General features: G+C 37.9%; 1 long non-coding RNA gene across 1 annotated transcript; it reads right to left on the bottom strand.

Annotated features, from left to right (window-relative positions):
- Positions 1 to 2,047: 2,047 nt before the first annotated feature.
- Positions 2,048 to 2,916, bottom strand: LOC106611603 (uncharacterized). The gene is made up of 2 exons (XR_001330133.2): positions 2,622 to 2,916; positions 2,048 to 2,351 (listed from the first exon to the last, which is right to left on the bottom strand). It is a non-coding gene; the product is annotated as an uncharacterized lncRNA (long non-coding RNA).
- Positions 2,917 to 4,562: the final 1,646 nt, after the last annotated feature.

The following is a 4,562-nucleotide window of genomic DNA, read 5'->3' as shown; positions in this document are numbered from 1 at the left end:
CTCTTGTTGCTGGTAAGTCTCTGATCCACCTCTACGCAGATGACACCATTCTGTATACTTCTGGCCCTTCTTTGGACACTGTGTTAACAACCCTCCAGACGAGCTTCAATGCCATAAAACTCTCCTTCCGTGGCCTCCAACTGCTCCTAAATACAAGTAAAACTAAATGCATGCTCTTCAACCGATCGCTGCCTGCACCTGCCCGCCTGTCCTGCATCACTACTCTGGACGGTTCTGACTTAGAATATGTGGACAACTACAAATACCTAGGCGTCTGGTTAGACTGTAAACTCTCCTTCCAGACTCACATCAAGCATCTCCAATCCAAAGTTAAATCAAGAATTGGCTTCCTATTTCGCAACAAAGCATCCTTCACTCATGCTGCCAAACATACCCTCGTAAAACTGACCATCCTACCGATCCTCGACTTTGGTGATGTCATTTACAAAATAGCCTCCAATACCCTACTCAACAAACTGGATGCAGTCTATCACAGTGCCATCCGTTTTGTCACCAAAGCCCCGTATACTACCCACCACTGCGACCTGTACGCTCTCGTTGGCTGGCCTTCGCTTCATACTCGTCGCCAAACCCACTGGCTCCAGGTCATCTACAAGACCCTGCTAGGTAAAGTCCCCCCTTATCTCCGCTCACTGGTCACCATAGCAGCACCCACCTGTAGCACGCGCTCCAGCAGGTATATCTCTCTGGTCACCCCTAAAGCCAATTCCTCCTTTGGCCGTCTCTCTTTCCAGTTCTCTGCTGCCAATGACTGGAACGAACTACAAAAATCTCTGAAACTGGAAACACTTATCTCCCTCACTAGTTTTAAGCACCAGTTGTCAGAGCAGCTCACAGATCACTGCACCTGTACATAGCCCATCTATAATTTAGCCCAAACAACTACCTCTTCCCCTACTGTATTTATTTATTTTATTTATTTTATTTTGCTCCTTTGCACCCCATTATCTCTATTTCTACTTTGCACTTTCTTCTACTACAAATCTACCATTCCAGTGTTTTACTTTCTATATTGTATTTACTTTGCCACCATGGACTTTTTTTGCCTTTACCTCCCTTATCTCACCTCATTTGCTCACATTGTACATAGACTTATTTTTCTACTGTATTATTGACTGTATATTTGTTTTACTCCATGTGTAACTCTGTGTTGTTGTATGTTGTCGAACTGCTTTGCTTTATTTTGGCCAGGTCACAATTGAATCCTACAGACGAAGAACCATATATGTGACAATTTTTCCATTTTAAGATAATCAGTTATTTTTATATTATTCATTGTGTGTACCACATTAGGTGTTTTATGGTTGACAAATAATTCACCATACTCATATCTTCCAACAACAATTGATATTTTTTTGTTATTTAAAAAAATAATTTTTTTATTGCCGTTTTAATTTTTAGAATCTGGAAGAACAGTATATCTCCAGTGATGATTTCAGTTTGTGGAAGAACACTATATGTGACATTTTGCATGACACTTGTAAGATGTCCTTTTTTAATACCTGATATGATGTTTTAAGTACTTTCAAGTACAGATGCCCTTCATGTAAATAACTTAAATGCAATATGTAGTTAATTCATTTAATGGAGGTTCATTTAAAGGTGGTCTATCAACTTTAGCACCGATGACTTTTCTTAAAAGTTGAGTCATGAAATCTTAGTCTCATTTAAAATGAAGCCCTCAATGTGAACATACCATAGAATAACTACAAAAATAGAATACAATTAAATTAATTCAATCAAAAGAAGTACAACTTGTACATATCAAATATGGATCAATGTGATGTGCCAATATGCATGTCCATTATGCAGGTCCCTAAGGTCAATATTACAAAACGTTCAGAAAACCATTCTCTTTGCGTTTAACACTATGATCTGCAATTAAGGTTTGAATTGCGTTAAACCCATGCTAAAGGCAAGAAACGTCCTTATGTACTGAGGTGACAGCAGTAAATAAGTATTAACTGCTTAGAGTTGATGCTAAAGGTGGTGACAGAGATGTATATTGTAATGAATAAAAAAAGGGAATCATTAGGATATTTTATTGTTAGAACAACATGTTGCATGTTGATGGGATGTTAGTAAACTATTCTCTGTGCAATACATGTGACTTTTAACCACCTCACTGAAGTGATCTGTAGTCCAGCTGGTCGCTTGAGAACAGAATCTGGGAGGTGACTGAAGTCTTCACATTGCATCCTCATCACCTTGAATGGTTTTGCTGGTTGTTTCTCGTATGGGACAGTGTAGAAACTGCTGAACAGATGCAGCTTGCGCTCATCAATCAACTTTCCACAATCCTTTCTGCACGTCGTGGAACACGCTCTTCCCTGCAGGATACAGTGTAACGTTACATATAACTAGCTAGCTACTGTAGCCATGTCGAATCATCCGGTGGATGGACAAAAAGTAGCTAGCTATGTTTCTTCTATAATCTAGCAATAACATTTGTAACGATAATGTATAAGTTAGTAGCCAACGAACTTTAGCTAATATGTTTTCTCTATAGTTACAAATTAGACAACCCAGAACATACATGTTAGTTACTGTACTCTATAGCTAGCTAGCTTGATTGTTTGATATACGGTTCTTCCACATACCTCTTTTGGACAGCTTTTCCCAGTTTTTTCTTGACCCTTACGATTTGTATAGGGTTTTCCCGCATCCCGTAAGATCTTCCTTTGCCTGTCTTTCCATTCTTTTAGTTTTGTTTTACGTTTCTTTCCCACATTTCGGTGATTTTCATCAGCAACAGAAAAGTTGTGCGCTTGTCCGTCCATTCTGAGTGGTGCACATAAACGGTTATTCCACGAGAGCCTATCTTTAAATTTAAACATATTGTTAATTAGCGCGTGGAAAGCTTGTGAAACCGGTTCACTATAGAAAAAGGGTGTCCAATAATGATTTTTCATGTTTATCTCGTTTTTTTTTAAAATGTCACATATACGGTTCTTCGTCTGTAGGATTCAATTGTAAATGAGAACTTGTTCTCAACTTGCCTACCTGGTTAAATAAAGGTGAAATAAATAAATAAGTAAATAAAAACTTCAATATGCTTTTTAAATAAATAAGACCTACACAACTTTTAACAGCACATTACTCAACACTAGTGAGGCTCATGTTGCCTACGGTCGACCTACAGTATATCGAAAATATGACGTGACTCTCCGACAATAATTACATGTAGAGGATTGGAGGATTCTTAATTAAAACCAAAATCCGCCTCATGGGTCTCCCGGTATCGAAACTGCATCTTCAATGTTTGAATCTGATCCATGTGCACCTTCATCAGATGAGCAGAATGGTACCGCCCTGAGCCCCCATCGATTATAGTGGCCTATGACAGAAACAGTAGATCAATTAAGAATTAAAAGTGACTCCAATGCACAAATGCTGCGTACACATTTTAAGAATCTAGCAAAATGAACCGCTTTGTTGGCAACCATGCTTTTTTTCGGTGCGGCCCGTTGTCCAGCCCTTTGTCCACTGATCTGTACAGATGGTTGTAGGCATGTTTGTATGCTCTGCAAAAACACATTTGTTTTTAGTACACAATAATTTTTTTTATTTTACCTTTATTTAATTATCAATTTTATTACAGAGTATTGATAAACTATTTTAAAAAATGTAAACCAAAATACCTTTAGTTTTTAGTTTTTGTGATCATCTCAGTTCCGGCTCATTTTCAAGTCCTCTCGTGGTTCCGGTCCTAACCCTGGAACGGGTAGCACCATAGAAAGAACCTGGCTTGATGAAAACGATGTCCATTTCGTCTGTTCTCTTTGGTCACAATGTCATTTTTTTCATGTAGGGGATGTTCACACCTTCAGTAGCTGGGCTATAAAGAGTCTATTGTCCTGATAATCAGGCTACAAGTGTTTGAAAACCTGTTTTCAAAATGCCACCAGCAGTCCTTCTCTACTGTAAATAAAAGCACAACATCAAATCAAATGTATTTATATAGCCCTTCTTACATCAGCTGATATCTCAAAGTGCTGTACAGAAACCCAGCCTAAAACCCCAAACAGCAAGCAATGCAGGTGTAGAAGCACAACATCTTGTTTACAACTTGTTTACATTCTTTATTGTAACCACAATGTCACAAATAATTTGTATCTCCTTTCCAATTACTTCTAGAGTTTGGGATTTACAAACGTGTGCTTTTCATGTCATTTTTCGTTAAATCCAGGTCGGATTTAAGTATAACTTTTGAGTGAAGCCTTTAGTGAGAGGTCTAATGATTTTAATATAAAAAAAAAGGTTTAAACACATTGTTTTTTCTTTGTATTTTCTTTTACCAGATCTAATGTGTTATATTCTCCTACATTAATTTCACATTTCCACAAACTTCCACGATCAACTTGTTTCCTTTCAAATGGTTTGAAGAATATGCATATCCTTGCTTCATGTCCTGAGCTACAGGCAGTTAGATTTGGCTATGTCATTTTATGTGAAAATTGAAAAAAGGGGTGGATCCTTAAGAGGCTAGCTAACATTGAACCTATTTTGTTAGCGTTAGCTACTTGCAGATTCATACTGGA

The sequence above is a fragment of the Salmo salar genome, chromosome ssa09 (assembly GCF_905237065.1).
Source record: "Salmo salar chromosome ssa09, Ssal_v3.1, whole genome shotgun sequence".
Taxonomy (NCBI): domain Eukaryota; kingdom Metazoa; phylum Chordata; class Actinopteri; order Salmoniformes; family Salmonidae; genus Salmo; species Salmo salar.
This window is presented reverse-complemented; position numbering and strand designations above follow the sequence as displayed.